The sequence below is a fragment of the Equus quagga genome, chromosome 4 (assembly GCF_021613505.1).
Source record: "Equus quagga isolate Etosha38 chromosome 4, UCLA_HA_Equagga_1.0, whole genome shotgun sequence".
Taxonomy (NCBI): domain Eukaryota; kingdom Metazoa; phylum Chordata; class Mammalia; order Perissodactyla; family Equidae; genus Equus; species Equus quagga.
Window position 1 is genome coordinate 38,736,487 of NC_060270.1, and position 23,878 is coordinate 38,760,364.

General features: G+C 40.0%; 1 long non-coding RNA gene across 1 annotated transcript in view; it reads left to right on the plus strand.

Moving 5' to 3' along the window:
- Positions 1-23,421, plus strand: part of LOC124238583 (uncharacterized) — a 34,504-nt gene extending 11,083 nt beyond the window's left edge. Inside the window, exons 2-3 of the long non-coding RNA XR_006888334.1 lie at positions 12,460-12,640; positions 22,928-23,421. This is a non-coding gene — a long non-coding RNA (uncharacterized LOC124238583). The remainder of the gene's footprint in view (positions 1-12,459; positions 12,641-22,927) is intronic.
- Positions 23,422-23,878: the final 457 nt, after the last annotated feature.

Genomic DNA, 23,878 nt, shown 5'->3' on the forward strand with positions numbered 1-23,878 from the left:
CTACTATGTGTTAAGCACCTACTAAATAAAGCACTTACTAATGCCAAGCCCTGAACTAAATAACACATTTTCTTCTTTAATCTTCACTGTAATCCTGAGGTTGGCATTAGTTTATTCCTATCATGACACTATTATTAATATTATTATAGGTACCATTTATTGAGCTTAATATATGCTGAGTGCTTTACCTATATTATATCATTTAATCCTCACATCAACTCTGCACCATGAGAATGCACAGCCGTGTGGCCAAACTGGTTGTTAAAACACTGAAATACTTTGATCATGGGCAGTGAAGAGCTGCTGCCCGAAATTCCCCCAGTGCCCTTCCCACCCTGTTTCTCTGGTTGCCTGGCTCTTCTCCTGTGGACCCCTCAGCTTTGTCCTCCTCACATTTAGAAATTAGAGTTCACACTAGGCCCAGTAGGAGCTCTCCAGGGCCCTGCTCCAGGGCCCTGCTCCAGGGCCAAGGCCAGAGTCTATTCTGAATGATTGGTGCGCAAGCTGCACTGGTTGTTAAATATTTTGACTGTTAGCAGGGATGTAGGTATTATTCCCATTTTGCAGGTGGGGAAATTCACATGAGTCCCTAAACGTTAAACACCTTGCCCAAGATCACCCACCTACGAAGTGTCAGGGCTGGGATTCAAACCCAGGTCCTTCTCAGGTTAAAATCCCTGTTCTGAACTATTACAGTGCACTGAAAAATGAAGAAAGCCAGCTGACTTATGCGGTTGACTTCCCAGGCCCAACATGAATAGCTCTGAAACTCTGTACCCTATGTCTGACTACTTGTACAGGGAATTTTAAATCTCATACTGTTTGTAATATTTACCTTAAAGTTGTAAGAATATCATTCTCCTATTACGGTTCCCAGCCATAATAATGAGCATGTAAGTACTAGGATGATGGTATTATTTTGCATTATTCTACCCACCAGCCAATATCACTGATTTAGCCAATATTGTGTTTTGTGATAATCTCTCTGTAGGTAGAAATTACCTTATTCATTTTATGACTGGGCCCTCAAAATAGCAGCCTTGGTATTCAGCCTAGCCAAGAATTTTAAGTTATGAAAGTAACATTTTAATATACTGTTAAACTAGATTTACTTTTATCTAATTTTGATGTCCACAATCCAAATACCAAAGGCTGAAATCCCTTGGCATTACATTTTGCTCTCTACTTCTGTGTCTCCTCTATCATGTCTTTCTCTCCATTCCTAATAAAAAGCTAGCCTCCAATTTAGTATATAGAAATGTCCCAGTCACTTATATAACCCCATCCTTAGTGTTAAAGGAAATTCAATGCTGTTATTACAGTGCCATGTATCTTTTAAAGGCAGTTACTTAGCATCAACATATGAATCAACATATCTGCTAACTACAAAGTTCACTTCTATTTAACAAAATTCAGTAAGCCTCCCCCAATTGGATATGCCACGTCCATGCACCAAAGCAGGGAAATTTGTCTAGGGGAAAAGCAGAAATCCCCTGGACGTGGTGAGAGCAGTCCCTTTTATCCATATGCAGCATTTGGAGAGAGAATAAGCAGGAAGACCTCTGGAAGATGTGTCTGGCATCAGGGGCAGAGCCAAGAAAGTTTCTTAATGGAGGCTCCAGTCTGGCTCTTTTTCTGGGCCAGCAGCCTGTGTCTATCTCTTGCTGACCCATTCAAGTTCACAGTGGTGCTTTTCGCTCTGTCTGAAACCCCTGGGACCAGTGGAGGAGTCAGCCTGCAGCAGCACCAAGCAACATCACCCCAAAGCCACAGCAGGAATGAGATACCCACCTGTTCTCTCTCCTGGGCCCTGAGCAACACCTGGGGCCCTCAGGCTCTCTGGTGATGGTTAACCCTGGGACTCCCAGTAGGATTTAGGAAGGGACACAGCCTGCCCCATGGTCACCTTTCCACAAGTTCAAGGTGGCTGCAGGCAGGATCTGAGCTCTGAGAGTTGGAGGGACACACATGAAGCTGGAGTTATTATTCCTCACCATTCCACCCAAGGAGATGAGAATTGGTGAGGAGCAGCCAAGGTAGGAGCTATTGTGGTTGCCAAGGACTGGAGCAAGGAGAGTGTGGGAATCCCTGGGGGCCCTGAGGGAAGACAGAAGGGACCTGAATCTCTAGCAAGCACCCTGGAGAGGGCCTGAGTTGATGGTGATTGTATTATCCTCGTTGCATTGTTTTTTTTCCTGGAACCTGAGGAGTGTCTGTTAAAAAAAAAAGTCACCCAAGTTGTGGGAAGTTCTGTCTCTGAGACTAAATGGGCCAGTCCTACATAGTCACAAAAATACTTTCAGAATGGCGAGTTCCTTCATGAAGTGAGAGACCATCAGACATGCACAAGGGCAGCCATCATTTCAACATATATTTATTGAGGCCCTGCTATGTGCTAGGAGCTGTATTTGCTATTATATAGTTGAAGGGAGATGGAGCAAGTGAGTTCCTTTTCACTTGAAAGAGACAGAAAAGGAAGTTAACTTCTGGATGTCATCTCCATGCATCCACCATTATGTTTACATTCTGCAGTTGAAGTGTGACCTGGAGTGTATGAGGCTCACTAGTAAGGGTGGAGACATTTTGAAACAGAAAAGGTTTGCTTGACACTCGTCAGTGCAGAGGGAATTACCTGGGAGAGACTTGAGAACTCACTGTTCTGTAGAGTCTGCTCCAAACATCGCTGATTAGAAAATGTTTCATCAGTGTTTTGAAGTTGGTCAGACTGAGGATGTTCAATTTAGCAAACCTTCCCAAAGACTGACATATGAAACCAGAAAGGTCTTTTATTAATTTACAATTAGAAATAAAACCTTCAGGGATCAGGGAGCCCATTATTTAATTTTTCTTCCTCTCCTTCTCTGAACTAGGACCCTGTAAGATGCCAGACTATCAGAAGCTACCTTGAGGAGCATAGGCTTAGAAGAGGAAGTATTTATGAGAGACTTATATTTAATGACATTATGTTAAGAGAGCCCAATGCACACGTTTCTACTCTAGGGAAATACCTACCAGGCAGACCAGATATTTACTAGAAGCTGGCTGGGTTCCCTTTCCCCAAGACACAAATTAACTGGGTTCTGCCAATGCTTACACTGTGACTCTTCTTTTCATAGATCTATGTATATATTTTACATATGTATGTTTTTTTAGGGGGGGAGATGAGGAAGATTCGCCCTGAGCTAACATCCATGCCAATCTTCCTTTATTTTGTGTGTGGGACACCACCACAGCATGGCTTGATGAGTTGTGAGTAGCTCCATGCTTGGCATCCGAACCCGGAACCCTGGCCCACCTAAACAGAGTGTGTGAACTTAACCACTATGCTGCTGGGCTGGCCCCTCCTTTTCCTATATTTTTATGGCAGACCCAGACCAGGTCTCTCTATCTTTCTTATCTTCATTACATTAATTACATGGAAGGTTATTGTATTTCTTTAAGGTACATCTCAGTGTTGATTTTTGCTTTAACACACAGAAGGCAATCTTATTTCCCATTCTTTGAGAGTATCTCTTTATCCCAGGTGTTTCTTATAAGAATGATTACTGAACTTTTAGCTATTAACTATTTTGACATCATTTCCAGTTTTATACTAGTTCCAGAGCAGGGAAAGAGAGTGCATTGTTAACAAGCTAAGTTTAAAATTAGGGTTTCCTAATGCCTAACCCTTTGATAAATTCACTAGTTTTTAAACTTAATTATATGTTATTTTGCTATTTTAGTTAGCATGCTTATTATTTCATTGGGCACTAAGGTGCCAATTAACAAAGAAAGGTCTATTATATACTAGGGAAGACAATTGGTTAAATTTCCGAGAAGTAAAATCTGTGGAAGATACAAAATATTCTGTAAAACCGTTGTCAGCTGGCATTCCCTCACTGTGATTGCTTCTCTGTGGGTCGAGAAAATTGCTGAGGCCAATAATCTGTTCAAAATGGATAAGCAAAAATTCCTATCAGTTGTCAGTCAGCTCAAGTCAATTTGGTTGCTTGACACGAGAACCCTGGCTAAGTCCACAAGGGCTAGCCTAGAGCTGGGTCCAGCTAGCTACTCTGAATGCTTGCTTCAGAGCCTCCTCCTCTTCTTGCTTGCTCCTCTGGATTCGGCCAGAGCCGTGGTTAGGCTTGGAAAGTCACCTTCCCAGGGGAGCAGGCGGTACAGTGATCTGTATCTGGATGGCCACAGGGTTGGTGGTTAAATCCACTGGGTTTTCCGATGGAAAAAAAATGAGAGGGAATGCCATCATATATTGCAGCCCTTAAGGAGTCTTCCTTCCCAAAACAGTACCCCCTGCTCCCACCCTCCAGAAACCCAATATGCTAACTAATATTTGCTAAATAAATTATTTTTCAGAAAAACTAATTTTTAAAAAACTTTGAACTCATATCTACTCCATTATTTTCCCTAAATAGGAATGTATAGAGGTGAATAGTTTTATTATTCAGAGTAAATTCCTGATTCTAACTTCAGAGATACAATTGAATGTAAGAAGATTCAGGGTTGATCTTGGGTTGACATTTTTTTTGTAATGCTAAATTCATATTTTAAAGTCATACTTTTTTTTTTTTTTTAAAGATTTTATTTTTTCCTTTTTCTCCCCAAAGTCCCCCGGTACATAGTTGTGTATTCTTCGTTGTGGGTTCTTCTAGTTGTGGCATGTGGGACGCTGCCTCAGCGTGGTCTGACAAGCAGTGCCATGTCCGCGCCCAGGATTGGAACCAACGAAACACTGGGCCGCCTGCAGCGGAGCGCGCGAACTTAACCACTCGGCCACGGGGCCAGCCCCTTAAAGTCATGCTTTTAAAAATACTTAAAATAATGATTGGATACACTCATTTTCATAAGAATTTAAGGTATATAAATTCACTGAATTTTCTGAATAGCCTTCTGTTGTGGTTAAAGTATAATCAGCTCAACTTTACAAAACAAATTAAAACCAGAAATACTTATATCCACTCCTAGTAAGCCAATTTGTGAACACTGAGAATTCAGCAGTCTGAAATTCCCTGCCCCTGTTATATAGTTAGGTTGTTTGGACATGCCTTTTAAGAGTTCAAGAAAAATATCTCTTCTACTCAAGAGGAAATATAATTAGTAAACAAATACATGAAAAAAAAATGTTCATGCTTGATAGTAATCAAAGGAATGCAAGTGAAAGCAACTTTAAAATAGCATTTTATATCTACTAAAGTATCAAAAGAGTATAGCTTTTTGTTATAACAATTGTCAATGTTGAAGTGAAATTATATACTCATTCTTGATGACATTGTAAATTAATACAATCCTTTTAGAAAGGAGTATGGCAATAAAGAACAATATACATAAATATAATCAAGTCCTTTGTTCCATTAATTCTACTCTGAGGAATTTATCCCAAGAAAATAATTCAAAAGAAATAAAACATATATACCTGAGTACATTCATTACCTCTTTATCCACAATAATAAGACATTGGTATAAAGTTAATAATTGGTATTTGAGGTATAGATTAAAATTTTGGTTGATCATCTTTGGAAATTAGGTACCACATTCCTTCATCAACCTTACTCGAAAATGAGCATCTATTTCATGATATAAATGTGTAGGACAGAGACTGCAGATACAGTCCAGTAGCTGACAGTGGTGAGAAATGATTGATTCTGCAATATAATGTTGAACTTATAAAATTTAATTTACTAAAATTTTAATATAGTTTCAATAGTCAATGAGCCTATTATGACCTGTACCTCAGAATATCCTAATAGTGATGAGGGAAAAGTTTCTCTTTTATAGTTTTACAGCCAATAAATTAGAAAGAAATAATAGAATTAAGAGTATCTCTATATAGGCATTGCCCAATAATGGCTGCTTGCATCCCAGGGAAACAACCAGCCATGTACTCTCTGATGGACGTATATAAACACCTATGTGGTAGTTCTGTCCTCACCAAAAAACCAAAAAAGAAACCAAAAATGATCAAGTCTCAGATTTTGATTTATAGAAAATATGTAGGCTAGAGGAATATGTTTAATGAGTCCATGGATATTCAAATCAGCAAAATCTGCACAGTGAAAACTTCTGAACTATAACCTTTTTTTCCAACAATAAAACAAACAAAAAAAAATGAGAGAGATCCAGGGGGAAACTTATATGTTAAAGAAAGAAGTCCTCAATATATATGTCAACCAATAGCAATATATGGACCTTGTTTGTATCTAGATTTGAACAAACTTTTGAAAAAAAGGTTTTATAATTACCATAAGGAAAATGTGAGCACTGGGTTTTAGTAGTATTAAGGAATTTTTCCTGATTTAGAGGGAGTGATAATATTGCACCTATCTTAAGAAGGAAGTCCTTTTTTAAAAAAAATGCTTATTGAAATATATATAGAAGAAATGATACAATATCTTGGATTTGCTTTAAAATAATCTAGAGTTTCTTTAAATAGAACTCACATTAGTGTTGTTATGTGACTGAAGTTGTAGAATGCTGCACATGTTCCAGACCTTTCCATGTATAAATTTGTTTATTCCTTTGAAGGACCTTATCTTTTTTCACCAGCGCCTATTTAGAGCTTATTTCTGCTTCATGGATTTTGTCTAGCTTCCCCCAATAGCATATGAACTCTTTCCCACATTTGTTTCTTTAAAAAAAATGAGCACAAACTCTACTATTAAAATGTTATCCTGCCCCTGGCATTCTCATCATAAAAGGAAAAGTCATAGAATCTGAGGCCAGTTAAACCCTAAATACTTATGAGATATACATGATGGATTAAGCATGGAATGTGATTGAGACAGGTTAGAAATAAAGTCTCTGGCTTGAGAAATTAACCATCTAATTAAGGGAGAAAATCATGTGGAAGTAATTATGACAATGACTAACAATCTATGCACTTAAATTTAATCTTCATAATGACTCCATGAAGTAGCTCGTATTATTATTATTATTCCTAAAATACAAATGAAGAAACTGAAATGTGGCAACTTTGGATAACTTGCTGAGTGTCACACAGATAGTAGATCAGGATAAAAGGGACTGGAACCCAGGTCTCTGTGAAGCAAAAGCCCCTGCTATGCACAGTCACACGAAACTAGCAGCAGTCTAATCAATTGAGATTTACTCTGAACCTGCATTGTGTAGAGCCATATACAGTGACCAGTGCCTGTATAGACACTGCCACATGAGTATTATGATGGTTAATTTTGTGTGTTAACTTGACTGGACCATGGGATAACTAGATATTTGGTCATACATTATTCTGGGTGTTTCTTCAAGGGTGTTTTGGATGAGATTAACATTTTAATCAGTAAGCAGATTGCCCTCCATAATGTGGGTGGGCCTCATCGAGTGAGTTGAGGGCCCCAGTAGAGCAAAATGACTGACCCTCCCCTGAATAAGGGGGAATTCTCCAGCAGACTGTCTTTGGACTTCACCGCACAATCAGCTGTCTTGAGTCTCTGCCTGCCAGCCCACACTGCAGATTTGGACTTGCCAGTCTCCATGATTGCATGAGCCAATTCCTTTTACTAAATCTCTTTCTCTTTCTCTATGTATATAATTAGTTCTGTTTCTCTGTAGAAGCCTGATTAATACAAAGGTACTTCAAGAAACCTAAATAGAAAGCAGCAGTGTTTAAATTACCACTAAATTTTGCAACACTGACACAGTAATTTTATATGAAAGTGGTCTTTCCTTCCCATGAATCATACTCCTGAAAAAATGTGCTTCTAAAAGTCATAAATAGATGATCCTACCTGCTATGTTTGATTCCATCTTAGAAAAAACTAAGGGAAATAAGTTTTAGTTTTGTCATCACCAATTTTTTTCCAAATCATTCTATTGGTAGAAATGTTGACCTTATATTCATCTTGTACTACTACTTTATGGAATAAAATTATTAATTCCATACACATTGGCAGGCCCCACGCTAGGCACTGAAAAACCACAGATAAAGTAGTCCCTGACCCAAGGTAGCTTATAATCTTAGTTTGAGCCAGAAAAACTAAAACCTTTACAATATAGTGCTGCCTGCTGTATTAGTGGCATGTCTCAACTGCAATGGGTATGAAGAAGCAGTGCCTAAATCTACAGGAGTCAGGAAGACATCCCAGAATAGTAGTTTTAATATTTAAAAAAATGTATTTTGATAGGTGATTACAGACTGATTTTCCTTTCAGACCTTCACTTAAGGCAAGTTATAGGCAAGTTAAAGCAAGTCACTCTGTTACCCAGCCCACCAACCCCATAAGACATTAACCAGAACCCTGCTCAGAACAAGCCTAACATATTATCTTCGGCTTACAGGAAACCACAGAGAGAAGGGAGAAGATGGCTGAGACTTAGTCAAAAACAGTTAAAATCAATTGAAGGCAACATAGCAGTCTGACTTGACCTGACATGGGCCCCGCAGCTCATTATAAGCTCATTGTATTACATTATCATGCTATGGAACACACCTACCCACTGCCATGACAGGAAATTCCAAACCAAATAAGGGAAGAAAAGAGGTGGGACCCAATTTCCCAGAAAAGCCTGCCCAGTTCCCTGTATTGCTATGAATATTCCTCCCTCTTATTACCTTGACCCCTTATAACAGCTGCTTGATCACCTCGAGAGCTGAGAAAGTGATTTGCAAACTTTGCTCCCACCTCTCCATTCTTTGGCCATTGAATAAAGCTTGCACTGTTGAACGCTCAGTTTTGGTCTCGTTTCAAATTCCCAATACCAAACAGAGAAAGGACCCTCTGAGCTTAGGAGGGAGCTGAATTGGTAATAACTCCACATTATATTAACACAAAAGAAATCTTTTTTTTTTAAAGGTAAAATGGTTTTTTTTTTAAAGATTGGCACCTGAGCTAACAACCATTGCCAGTCTTCTTTCCCTCCCGCTTCTTCTTCTCCCCAAAGCACCCCCCAGTACATAGTTGTATATTCTAGTTGTGAGTGCCTCTTGTTGTGCTGTATGGGACACTGCCTCAGCATGGCCTGAGGAGCGTTGACATGTCCGGGCCCAGTATCCAAACCAGCGAAACCCTGGGCTGCCGAAAAGGAGTGTGCGATCTTAACCACTTGGCCATGGGGCTGGCCCCAAGAAATCTTGATCCCTTTTTTTTTTTCTTATTGATTGGCATTTCTACAGTTAATAAGGAGTCTACCTTAATATCCATGAGGAACTTATGTTTTCCTAGGCAATTTCATTTTTTCTTTCTTTTATGGAGATCTGGAAGATAGGTTTCAGAGCAACATTATACTGAATGAAGTTACACATGTCCAAAATGGAGTCACGTCCCTTTTTCTCTTCTATATTCCAGACTGATGTTAGCCTCTGACTCCAATAGCAGACCTACAGATAGTGAAAAAATGATTCATTTCCCCATTGGTTTTCCAGACTCAAATGCAATTAAGGATTTTGAAATTGCTTAAAATAATTAACAATAAACCCTCCTACTTTTCTCCCTTCTTTGGCTTAGTTTTCCTTGGGAGCCATCCCTGGGAACTCATATTTAAGAGCTTGATCTTCATTGACATTAATGAGACTAACGTTACCTTACAAGCAACCCCTTTATGCCTATTTGCTCCATAAAAAACTAATTTAATCACTGCATTGTATGCTGTGACTTAGACGATGCCCTCAGATTAGACTCTGCCAACTTGTGTCTCCTAGTATCTTTCTTGATCTAATTAGAATCTTGATAATAGAAAAGATTTTCACATCTATGGACAAGAGAGTAGAAAATAATGGTCAGATTGTAGGCATACTTCTATGATTTAAAACTGACTTAATTTTATATATATTTTAAACCAAGAGCATTTAGGTTAGATATCTTTCATGAACATAAAAGTTTCTGCCCTTTGCACTCCATCTTTCCTTCAGAGAATGGCATTCTGAATGATAACACTAAGAAAAGAGGAAATGTTTTGAGCGGAGACAGACTTTTGCAACCTCCTGGCCAGGGATACACTGACTGGATGTAGATGTGGCATTTTCTTATTGGAAGGCATAACAGCTTGATAATATCTTGTTCAGGGTGGAGGGGTGGCATGTGACAAAGTTCAGTTTGTTTCATGCAGGCATCAGTGGCCAAGAGGACCTGATTTGAAGGAGCAGAGCAGGCAGCACTAGTTCTGCATGTTCTGTGGCCTAAGATTGTAAAACAGAGAGGTGTGTTTGTGATGAGTTGAGGTATATCGTGGGCAAGCCCTGGAAATGGGGCCGGCAGCAGCCAGGAGACAATGAGCATCCTAGCCAGCTTGCTGGGGTTCAGAGCTGGGCTTCAATCTCACAGAGGTTCAGGAGGGAGGTGTGACCAGGCATCAAGGACCAGCTGTGAATCCTGGTCAGTTTTAGTGGAGCTAGGTAGGAATAGTGGCTCCATGGTGCTCACGTGGCACCCAGGATTTGCTTTTCATCATGGGGAACTCAGAGGAGCTGATGAGCATTATCCCAGGGGAGGAGCAGGTCTGAATTAGGCTGGGGCTGGGGAAGCGTAAAGGTTCCAGCCAGTTGTGATGGATCTCACCGTTGGAGTCTAGTCCTATCGGGAGTGGCCTGAAAACTAAGAACCAGGGACTCAGAAGGGAGGCCAATGAGGCAGGCTGACCAAACACTATGCTATGCTATGAATACTCCCCAAAGTCCTATGAGACATTTCTATTTACATCTCATTGTCCAGAATTTAGGCACGTGGCCACAACTAGCTGCAAAAGGCTGAGAAACATAGTCTTTTGTTCCAAATGACAGTGCTCCCAGATGAAAATTGGAATTCAATTAAGGAAGAAGAGGAAAATTGATATAGGGGGACAATTCCTTTCTTCTACCACAATCCCCACATCCTCTGTAAGAGCATTGGCTTTTTCTTTTTAAATCCTGCGTGCCACTTGCCAGTAGTATGACCAAGCACAAGTTAATGAATTTATCCAAATCTCAGTCCTAGTATCTGTTAAATGAGCCTGTCAGTACCTAAACCACAGGTTTGTGAAGATGAAATAAAATTAACATGTAGATGGTACTAAATACTTGTTGGTTTCCTTTGCCATAAAGGTGGTTCTGCTTTTCTCTTACCGTTATCCTTTACCATTTTCCTGGTATTATTTTGGTTGCTTGATCAAGATTGCCCTAGTGAATCATCTTAGCTAGATCTTATCCATGAAGATAAGGAAGAGGACTCATCCAATTCAGTTCTTCTTAGGTCCTAAACCCTCAAGGAAGGGAGTTGGTAGTGTAATAAAACACATTATATGGATTCTTGGCATTTAACAATTATAGGTTTCATGAAAACTTTTGAAGAAATTTATTAATTGGGGTCCAAATTGGTATACTCCTGAATGGTGCCTTAAAGGCAGTTAAGTGTGTCATCCTGAAGACAAAACAAAGGTTAGAGTTTAGTAAAAATAGTTATATTTGGTGTGTCTGCCCTAAATGAAATCCACTTTATAGGACCTAAAAACGACAATACTTGCTGCTTTACAGTAAGACATTTATGGCAGCATGTTTTTCTTGTCGTATGACTGTCACCTGTTCTACCTCATAATCATGGACCCATACCTTTGGCTCCAGTTCTTGTTTGCTAGGGCAGTGTTGAAATTAGATAAGATATGAATGCTTTGCTAAACTCATTGGTTGGAAAAGGCCCTTCAGAAGTGCGGTACTTGATTGTCCTCCTTTTCACCTTCTCTGCATTTTCTTTCTTATCTTGGTAACCATAGAAATAGTGAAGAGAGGTGGCAGTGGCCCAGATCCACTCCGTCATTGCATAGAAGATGATAGTTGCACTAGTCCTTTGTCAATGATGATTTGATAGAAAAGGGGAAGGGTTGGACCTTGAACAGCAGCTATTCTGGTTTTGAAGGCGTGTGGGAGAAGGGCTTACTGCCCCTGCACTGTTATCTCTGCTCTCACCATTCAATGCACTCCCAAGTCTCCTGCGCCCTTCACTCTTCCCTCTACTGTCACTGATGCCCACCCCTGCTTGATCAGTCTCTCCCACGTAGACTCCTCCATTTGTCTTTACCTCCTTCTCTTGGTCTCTCTGACTCTGTCCTCTCTCAAGGTGTACCGTGAATGTGAGTTTTGTAGTTAGAAAGATCTCCTATGAACTAGTGCATCAGATCCTCAACTTCCTGCTCTCTAAAGTTGTAATAAAACCTACTTCTCAGTTACTCTGAGGATTAAAAAAAAGATGTATTTATGTATACATTTCTAGGCATTCAGTAGGCATTCTATAAATGTTGGTTTATTTTCTTACATATCATTGTTTCTCCTCTGACCATGTCCATGTTCTTTTTACCTCTAAAATTTTACTACTCAAAATGTGGTCTGAGCACCAACAATGTGGAAAATGCCAAATCTCAGGCCCCATCCTAGACCTACTGAATCTGAATTTCAACAACATTGCGGGATGTTTTATCTGCATGTTAAAGCTGGAGAAGTGCTGCTCTAAAACAAAGACTCCTTCTCTTTCTATCTTTTTTCCAAAGGGGAAAGAATAATGGACACCACTGATTGCATGTCTACTCTGTGTCAGGTGCTGGTTTCTTGCCTGCCATTTCCCTCATCCTCACTCTCTGAGGTTGGCACTGTCACCTCCCTTTACCTGTGAAGAAATGGAGACAGAGGAAAGTTCACTCCCCAGCCCAAGAGCAAGCAGGCACGGCAGAGGTGAGATTCAAACTCAAGTCTTTTTCCTGAACACTTTGTAGTACTTCAGAACCACAGCGGCCTACTGGCTTTTATTGCTGGAGAAGAAGACAGAAGTGGAAAAAAAAAGTATAAAATGAAAACAAAACAAAACAAAAAGAGAGACACGAAAGCGTGAAAGGTAACCTTGAGTTTCAGTGAAATCAGTAGAGAACCACTTTCTTGATGCTGATTCCAGCTGTCCTCAGTTCTTTTCCAGGTTCTTTGCCCTTTATTTGATATTGACATACATTTTGGTACCTAATAAACGATGGCAAAATATTTTACAAACATGAAGTGGTTATTTAGTTTTCAGTCTGTTTGCTGAAATGATGTATTAGCTGATTGTGGCATCTAACCCAGCATGTGATTGTGTTACTTTGTTCATGAGTTTTTTTCCAGCAATATTTTTTCTCTCAACTACCTTGTGAGATGGTTGGGGGCAGACAGCTCCTTCCTTCATTCCTTACGGCAAGGGGAAAAATACGCTATAGTATTTATATTTCTGGAATGGGAAATGAAATTTAATTTCAGGTTATTTAATAGTTTTAGATCATTTGCAGTTAACATTACATTTTATTATTAGTGCTTCTCCTTATTTGAGCAAGGAATCCATGCCAGTCAATTTCATTTTAGATCAAGACAGATTCATATCTTGTCTTCTGCACTAATCTCGATGTCTTAAATTTCTTGCTATGTTAATAAACTCCCTATGACTTTCGAAATTAAAAAGGCATAAAACATTAATTAACTGAAATATTTGAGTTTCCCATGTGGATTTTAATAATTATACCAATGATTCCATATGGGTCAAAATAAATACCATCTGATAATTGACCCAGGTAAAATAAGGTAGAACCTTCCTTATATTCCTCTATAATGTTGTTAAGCAGTAAGAGGTATGCTGGATCCACGAACTGATTTTTAAACTTTTGGAGGGATCTTTCTTAGAGGAAAATATTTTATCCTAACGACATTCTTAAGACTCTTGAAGAGCTCATGATATATACTATAAGTACAGATATATTCCATATTTGAGCTACCAAGTTAATAAACTGTACCAACCTACCAATTTTCCCTCTCTTACCAGTTTTTCCATACTTTGAAGCTTAATTCACTAGACAGTGTTCCCTAACCAATCAGAAATGGGAAGATAACTGCTCCCAATAAGTAATATTTTTAAACCTCTCCACTCCACTTATTTATTTAAATTTGTTAAGACATCATGCTGTAAGGGGGATGGTTATCTGAATTTATCCCCTCTGGACACCAAAACTGTGTCCGTGAAAGTCAGGAAAGTCGGGTATCCATCCAGTCCAGATACCTACTGTTGTGGGAATGAGTGAAAGTTCACAAACAGCGGTGCAGGAAATGTCACATTTCTTTATTTTCCCTCCATCAACTGGAATTGGACTCTGAGCCCCCATCCTGTAGAACAAGCAGAGAATTCACTCACTCTTCATTGGCTCTTGCCACAGGACCGTGCTAAGATTCTGGGGAGGTACTGACCACTCTGGTCAGTGACCGTTGGCCCGCCTTGGTTTCTGCTGGCGTGCCTGTGTCTCATCAGCGTGGGTTAAGGGCCTAGCTTGCTTCTAGACCATGCCTGGGGAAGGAGAGTCTTGGGGGAGCCCGAGGATCCCTTTGCCTAGGGTCTGCCTTCCTTACAAGCACTATAGGCCTTCCCCTTGGGGGCCTTGCCTCATCCTCTGGACACTGCCATCAAGCTATACAGTAAGTCTCGGGGCTCCACAGAACCCACTGACTTCTGTCCCGTGTCTAGTCTCTCAGAATCTTGGCTTGCTTTCTTTTCTGATTTAAAAAATGCTTTCCTCTCTCTTCTTCCCCTCCAAGACACGCAGGGTTATGTCTTGTATGGATTTAGATTTTTCAAAAGACCAGAAGAGCCTCTGACTTCATATGTATATGTTTTTAGTTCTGTAAAAATTCCCAAGGTAAGAAGTTAAAAAGGACTTTCCTTCTTACTTGAGACTGGAGGAGGAGAAAAACAGGAGAACTGGGTAAATTAGAATTTAAAAAAATTATCCCAACCAGTGTCAAAGAGGTTTTTACCTTGGGATTCTATGAAAACAATAAAGGCATTTACGTTTGATTAAATGTACTCTAGGTTGAAAACTCTTTACTGTAAACTACATTAAAGATAAATGTACAATTCTGATAGAAATTTCTAGTGCCTCCTGGAACTGGGAAAATTTGTAGCCCAGGTTTAGGTCTGATCTGTGTTTCTTTGTGGCATTTCCTCTCTTCTGCTTGTGGGGTCAGTTTAGGTTTCACATGTTACTTTTACTTGGACGACTAAGGAAGAGACACTTTACTTGGGGACTAAGGGGAAAACAGATTCCCAAAGTGTTTCCTTTGTAATATTATTAAAAATATGTAAATATTCCTCCTGCTCTATATATGTATTATATATATAATATATATATCTCATCATGTTTTTGTTTCATGGATTCAGTATTTCACCTTTTTTCTTTGAAGGTACTAATCATAGTCTTTATGAAATTTATTTGTACCCTGCACTATTCTCTAGCGCAGGAAACTATGTTTTATATATATACATCTCCAAATAGATAGTCATATTTTTTAAGTTTGTATTTCAGGTATATTAAATAAATATCCATGTATAGATTGATTTAAAGGCATTTAACTGGATAACTTGAAGGTGAAAATTATTTTAAAAGGAGAATAATATGCACTTTTTTCAGAGTGGTTTCCATAAAACCAATTTTATGCTAGTAAGATATGTGTGATACAAGATTTTATATAGTATATTATATTTTAAAAGCATTAGGATATGGGCTGGCCCAATGGCATAGTGGTTAAGTTTGTGTGCTCTGCTTTGGTGGCCCAGGCTTCATGGGTTTTGATCTGCATACGGACCTACACACTGCTCATCAAGCCATGCTGTGTCGGTGACCCACAAACAAAGTAGAGGAAGCTTGGCACAGAAGTTAGCTCAGGGGCCATCTTCCTCACCAAAAAAAAAAAAAAAAAGAGAGAAAGAAAGAAAGAAAGGAAGGAAGGAAGGAAGGAAAAGCATTAATATGCTGATAAAACTCTGGAAACTCTTTTTGGAAAGTGAAGAGTTAGCCAATAATTTATCTCTTTGCATCATGAGGGATGGATAGTAATATGGGTTCAGGAATCAGACTGCATGGTTTTGAATCTACTTTCACAACTTCTGTGTGACGCTGGTAAATTACTTAACCTCTCAGAACCTCCATAAAATGAGGATAATAATATCGACATCACAGAGTTGTTGTGGGGATAGAATGAAAAAATACTTGTAAAGTACTTAGAACTATGCCTGACACATATTTAGTACTTAGTAAATGTTAGGTATTATTAATATTTTTTATAGAATGAGGGACCACTGTAAATGATCATGGTATGTAATCTATCCCACCAATTATTTATGGATAACTGTTACTTATTCTTCTGTTAAAAATTATTGTATTTGATATATTTGACATATTTGCTTCTTAGAATAATGAAGCTTCAAAAAACTCACCATGTGTTATCAAATATGCTTGTCTTGAAGAGCTATTGAGTGTGATCTCAATTGTCAGAGTGGAAAAATCTTAAGACAGAATCACATGGAACTCTGCCACGAGACTTTGTGATGCACACCCACCCCCTAAACAACACCTATACACTCACATACAAACTCACATCTTTGAGGCAAGCAAAGATACTGCTTGCCTCAATGTTTGCATGCAAAAACAAACAAGAAATCTATGTCTCTGAAATAAAAAGTTAACTTTTCCTACCAACATAGGTGTTTATTGTTTGGGGGAACATCATTTAGGATACAGGCATTAGAATTTTACAGTTTGTTACTTCGGATACTGTATTTTAACTCAGCTTCAATCAGTCTTTCTGAAATGTGACGTATTTTCTTCCTTCTTTAATATTTGTACTACTAATAATGGTACCTGACATTCATAGGCCAATTACTACATGCCTGTACTTTCTTTGTATTAACTTGCAACAACTCTATGAGCTGGATACTCATTATTTCCATTTTAGAGGTGAGGCACAAAAGTTTGAGTAACTTGCCGAAGGTTAATAGCCAGTGAGTGGAGGAGCCAGGATTTGAACCATGCCTCTAGCACCAGCTCATTTTACACCATACCATACTATACAGTAAGATATATGTTAGTGGGTGATATGTGTAAGGTTCCACAAAATGCCTGACTAGGGTTTGTGTTTGCTGTGGAGCTGATTTTAAATCAAGTGAAAATCAGAAGTGTGACTCTGAGATTATATTACAATGAACTTTTATAACATTTAAAAAAACATTTTATTTGGAAATATAGCTTATCCTGTTAACATAGATTTTGTTTTTTAAGCTCTAAGTTGGTTCTTTAAAATAAGAAAAAAAGGCTCCATAAAGAAGCTCACTTTGTCAAGCAAAGTGTTGAAAGAGACTGTGAAAATAATCAAAATGGCACCTTGTATTTGTCTAGTGTTTTATTTTTAAAATGTTTATGGGGGTTGAACTCGCTGTTACAGGAGGATTACGTTATTACGTTCATTTAAGAATTACATTATCACATTCATTTAACTAATGAACTCCCTAAAGCTTTACAAGTATCATCCACTGTTCTCTGGCAGCAGAAAGGAAAAAACATGTGTCACTGAGTTGCTGGCCTCAGGAATGTTGAGCTGATGGGGGAAAGTTTACTCTCTTGTTAATTTCAAGGTGCTTTAAGAAATTAATGGCAGTGATGTTACCTGTTGGTTTCCATCTTATCCTTTGCTTCGTTAATCAGAACTCCATTTGGTGGAAAACTTTGTCCTGTGGAACTTGAGGTCTGATGAAGTCTCCACAGTGCCCACTTTCACGTCTCAGGCCATCTGGGCGCGTTTAAGATGGAACTTGGTATTAGGCTAGTGGTAAAAACATCCCCTATCTGCAAGCTGATTTGATGCTTGAATTCCCCTTATCCTCCTCCTTATCTAAGGTCTGCCTGCCCTTTCTAGAATAGCCCTACAGACATGTGGGAGCTCCCTAATTCTCAAGGCAGCCCCTAAATCCTTCCTCTGTTCTTTCCTTTCTGCCTTTCCTTCCCTCTCCCTCCCTTTTCTTTTCTTTTTACCAGAGCCTTATAACATCCACTCGTTTTTTCTTTCTTCCTTCAGGGCCACACAGAACAATTCCATGCCCTCCTCAGACGGAGAGTCCTACAGCTAACTGGAGGCAATTGCTATCTTTAGTCATCTCTCTCCACCTAAGATTAAAGAATCACTCTGTATTACAGGCTATAGATTCCTTCAAGCATTCTTTAGAAAGCAGTATTAGCTATTATTATGGAGCTAAATATTAGCTCAGTATTAGCTAAAATTTATTGAGCCAGGTACAATGCCTATACCATTTCTAATCCTTACAACTTTGCCAGGTGAGTTAGTGATAACCAGTATTCACCCAGCCTTTACCATCAACTTGTCTAAGATATGGTAAACACAAGTAAAGCCCTTATAATAGTAGTTGACACTTAGTAACACTCAATAAATGTTCATTGTTTTTATCTTCTTGTACTTCTGTATGCAGATGGAGAATTTTTGACTCAACTACAGTTTTTTTTTTTCTTTTCAACTTGATAAAATTAACCTGAGGAAATCATTTGGCTCCTTTTATTAGTTCACTATTTCTCGGCTTTGTATTAACCACATATTTTGTCCTTAAAGTCATTCAAAAGGATGATCAAGGATCAAGAGCTTCAGGTTGTTCTGGGCCTGGGCTGCCTTGCGCAGTTTTCTGAGGTCTGTTTCTTCCGTGGAGGAAGCACTATCCTGCACAAGGAGAATGGCACCTGAAAGTTGAGTTTCAGCTCTAACAGGAGAACACTGAAAACACAGCTCTAGTTTGCTTTTCACATACTAAAATTCATTTTGAAAAACACAGCTTTTCTCAGCTCAATTAAAGGGAAGGAGAAAGAGTTGATGCCCTTGGTGATCAGGTGCGGGGCTGCTGGTGGCACCTGCCACTCCAGCCTGAGAACTGGTGTATGTAGGCATTACATAATGTTTGGGGAACATTATTTAGTAAACAGGCATGAGAATTTTACAGTTTACCATGTAGGATACTGTATTTTAACTCAGCATCTCTCTTTTTCCCCTGCAAGTATCAGCTTGGATTTTTGGGCCAATTCCCTTGGGCTCACATTTCTTTGAACTGGGAAGGACTCACAGAACTGGTCTAGGTGGTTATAGAAAACCTCAGCAGTTGGACACCTGTGGCTGCTGATCTGGTCTGTTACCCGTTGGGAAAGGAAATGCTCTGGAATGAAGAGTGTCTGGGTCAGATTTAGGCAATACGGGAAGAAGCCTGCTGGAAGGAGACATGGGGTTTGGTTCCTGGGCACTACACCCAATCTCAAGTCGTGTTGGGAGCTGTTCTTACCCTGAATATGAAGCTCAGTTCCCCAACTCCTTTTTTTCTATTTTTCTTTTTTTGTATTCCACCAGATGTCCTTCAGTCTGACATAGAGAGGGTTAAGGTGCCTTCCAAAGCACACAAGGTCACCCTTATTCACAAAATGTCAGGGCTAGAAGCAGATCTGGAAATATATTTAGCAGAGATTTTAGTAAGATATATTTACATGGTTCACTCTCGCTTCCATGGGTGATGTTATTGCTAGCCATTCCAGTAAAGGAAATGGAATAGCTTCTAAGAATATTCCTACCAACGCGTGTGCTGACTCACATGACATTCTCCGTCCTCTTTTGGACCAGATTCTTATCATGAGATGTATGTGTTCCACAGGGACCAGTACCAGTGACAGTTTGTGGTGGAGGAGCAACAAGGTTTAAAATATTAAGAGCCAGTAGCTAGTCTGTGAAAAAACTTTCCAAATCTAATAGATCATAAATTAAACAAAACTTGAAGATAGAGCTTTCCTCTAATTTGACAGCATCCTAATATTTACATTACATTAGCAAATATGATTTGTTAAGTTTTGCAATAAAATGCAAAAAGCCTCAGTGAGACTATAGGAAATACTGAATTGTCTTTCTATTTTCTTCATAGGAAATATTGCAAAATAATTGTCAAATGAAGACCTGATTAAAGAATATACAGCCAGAAATGTACCAAACAAGTATTATAAAGGGATGTCAGGGGGCCGGCCTAGTGGTGCAGCGGTTAAGTTTGCACGCTCTGCTTTGGCGGCTTGGGGTTTGCCAGTTCGGATCCCTGGTGCGGACATGGCACCACTTGGCAAGCCATGCTGTGGCAGGCGTCCCACATATAAAGTAGAGGAAGATGGGCATGGATATTAGCTCAGGGCCAGTCTTCCTCAGCAAAAAGAGGAGGATTGGCAGCAGATGTTAGCTCAGGGCTAATCTTCCTCACACACACACACACACACAAAAGATATAATAAGTAAATGTGTTGCAAAAATGGAACAATGTGATGATCTGAAGGGAGAGGTAAGTCTGTAAAAGAAGAAAGAGCAATGGGCTGATGAACAGGAATGTGAGGAGGAACAGGGCAAGGAATGAATCAGGTCTTTTTCCCCTGGCAGACATCTAGGTTCCACCTGCTGCAGTTCCAGAAACAAAGTCTGTGAAACCGGGACATGCCGCTTGAGTCAGCACACCTGCTTTGCTGTGAGGTCTATGAGGCTAGAATTGAGCAGCTGGAGACCCGAGGGTGGGTGAGATTTCTGGGAGAGTGGTTGTAGGGAAGAAAGTGATGAAGAACAAAGAAAACAGAGATAGGAGGATTGACTAGAAAACTCTGGTGGAATTCAAAGAAAGCGAACCTCTCAAAAAGGGGATAGTCAACTGTAGAGAACTGAAGAGACAAGATGAACACCACTGGAGAATGTAGATTTGTTGGAGCTCTGGAGATGGATCTAGATTAAAGTGGGTGGATGATACAAAAGTGGAAGGAGTGGGTGGAGACCAGAAGTTTGGCAGAGAAAGGAAGGAGGGTAGTTTACTAATGGAGGGGCTTAGCTAAGGTTTTTTTGTTTGCTTTGTTTTATTTCTGGGACAGAGGAGGCATGTTTCAGGGAGTAGACAGACGAGAAGGGTCAGTGAATTAGGAGTGAAGATGTTAGAGAGAGAGAGGACTCAACTGAATAAGGAAGGAGGTAAGACAGACAGTGGTGGAGAGAACAGATGGGAAAGGAAGCAATATGTCCCCTGTTGAGACTGGTGGAGAGGAAGAAAGAAAGAGTGTAAAGAGAGACGCTTGGAGGTAGAATGGAGAGGAGAGGAGGCATCTATCATGAGTTTTCAGGATCGATAAGACAGTAACATGAGGTGTCTGCTGCATTCAACAGAGTCTGTGAATCAGGTTACAGTGGGGATGTCCAAATTGCTTTTCTCCCCATGAGACTAAGCAGAAGATTATGTTACTGTAAACTGATGTTTGAGCTACAACAACAAAAAAAGATACACAGTCTGTTGCACACCTTAGCTTTGTAGCTTTCAGAGAAAATGGGGCAATTGTCTGTCTTTTCATGGCAAGGAGCAGATAATGCAATCTCATCACGACATGATATATACACCTTGTGATCACTTATATGAAGTAAAAGTAGAGACATAATGGGAGGTGACATAAATTTCATAACTGTATGCTGTGGAGTATGTACTTCTTTCTCTGGGAGGATTCCAATAAGCCAATTATCAAGTTTTGTAACTGTCGCTTACTTTGGTGAGTAACAAATTCATCATCAGAAGAAGAAAGACTTGTATGAATCAGAGGCAGAGCCAGGAGGTAGTCTATCCTTGGTTCTTACTATCAGATCGAACTAAGAAAAGCCAGAAGAACTGGCGAAACCTGCTGGGAAGGAGTGAGTCATTGTGCCTTGTTTGATAAAGCTTGCTGCATTCTCTCATTCTCTCTCTGAGAAAATTCGACTATTCTTCAAAGCAATGCCTTTTGCCCTGAAAAAGTAGCCCATGCCAATGGTGTGATGGTGTTAACCCCCACCCAGATCCTCCCTTTTTGAACCAGTCATCTGGTATGCAAGCCCCTCTAACCCTGTCACTTCCTGGTACCCTTTGTGCTCCTGGACACACTCCTCCTTGGGTGTATGTAAGAAAATAAAAAGCACAACCAGTGGCAGGACTGGGCGGGCAGGTGAGTGAAGCAGGGCAGGACTCTCTTATTAAGACCTTCTTACTTAATCACAGCTACTTCAAAGAAGTGTGGGCCCAAGGGAATTGGCCGAAAAGTCCAAGCAGATGCTTGTAGGGGAAAAGAGTACGGGAAAACATAATTATTTCTTGCAAAATAAGTATCCGGAACCATGTCAGCATCATGGACTTGTGCTGACATAATTGAGTTAGGTCATGCGAGTGTGACAGATGAGATGCCCCAGAGTCAAGGGGTCCTAACTTGTGGATCTTTGCCGGGATGGGTCAACACTCCCCAAGGGGTGTTTAGGGGGTGTTTTGGTTGTCACAGTGGGGGTGCTACTGGCGTTTAGTAGGGGTGGGATGCAGGCATGCTAAATGTCCTGCACTGACTGCACAGACCACGCGGCCCAAGGAAGAACGGTCCCACTGAACACGCTAGTATCACCCTATTGAAACACACTGAGTCGGAGATACCAGAGAATGCTTCCTCATGGCATTAGACTTCATGGCTTTTAATTTAACACATCAAATTCTTTGAAAACAAAATCCAATTAAGTTGGATGCTTTACACGTTGATTCATTTCAATGCCATTTCCAAATATGAAGGACAAGTATCAAGGGGATGACCCTGAGTTTGTGGAGAATGAATAAAGTTGTTTGGATCTACCTGAAAAATAAAATATAAATGGGAGAGGGAGATGGATAATTAGTGACAATGGGTATAGAGTTTCAGTTTTGCAAGATGAAAAAGTTCTGGAGATCTAGTGCACGATGATGTGAATACCCTTGCTACTGAACTGTACGCTTAAAAATGGTTCAGATGGTAAATTTAATGTTCTGTGTTTATTACCATAAACAAAGAATGTCAGTGAAATAAGGAAATAAAAAAAAGACATAAATGGCTTGGGAATTGGTCAAGACCCTCATTTTAAACCTTTGGAACAGAATCTCCATATAGCCAGGTCAGACTGTAAGTGAACATAAGTAAGGCCATCTTGTTGCACTAGATGACCCCAGTCCCTCCTTTGTGAGACTACTCGCTGCTCCGCACGTACTCAAAAAAAATTCATATGCTCTCTTGATTTATGGCCTCTGCCTTCTGCGTACTCCCCTATAGCTTGATAAAACTTTGTTCTTTGAATTTCTTTCCAGGAACAGGCTGACCACTGGTGGGAAACACACCTACAAGATATTCATCATCACTGACAGAAGAACAATGAAAGACCCTGGAGTCCGTCATGCCTGAAGGCTGACATTTCTAAACACCCTCCTTACTGCCCATTTCCCCTATATAACTGCCTGAAGATTCTGTAATCCTTGAAGATGGGTTTTTGAGACATTAGTCACCCGTCTTCTGATTTGCCAGCTAATCTAATGAAAACTTCCTTTCTCATCCCTGACTTGTTGTGATTAACTGGCTCAGATCACTGTCAGCAGAGTGAGCCCATTGCTCAGTATTAAGACGTAAGCAAGTCATGGAGGAGAAGTTTGTATTTGGGGTCCCTGAACATCAGCCATTTTGTTATTTGATCCTTTTTTTCTACCTCTTTCCCAGCAGGAATCTTCTCTGCCCTCCCCCAGGAAGCCATAATCTAGTGATAATTCCTTAGCTTTTGACAGTGCATTACAGTTGAGCAATCCTTTGCCCTTACGTTGTCTCATTTGTCTTCCTCGCTTCCTCCCTTTCTCCATACACCACCTCTCCTCCACATTCCAGCCTCCCCCAGCCCTTAGCCTCATTGTCTCTCTCCTAGACTCCAGCAATGGCTTTTCACCTGGTCCCCGGCATCCCTGCTGCCTCTTCCCCACATTCCAAATCCCTTCTCCATACTCCAGTAGTAAAGATCTCTTTTAAAAATTATTCAGATCATATCACTCCTTAGCTTCAAACCCTTTAATACCCTCCTTTGCACTTAAAAACAGTTTCCTTACACACCTCTCTCCTTCCTCATTTCTACTGATGCGGGATCGGTGAGCCGAGGAGTTGAAAGAAAGATTTCTTAGACTCTCAAGATCTGGCAGTAGTGCTCTTTTATTTAGAGAATAGTGTGGAATAGCATGGGGACAGGACCCATGGGCAGGCAGAGCTGGTGCGTGGGGACA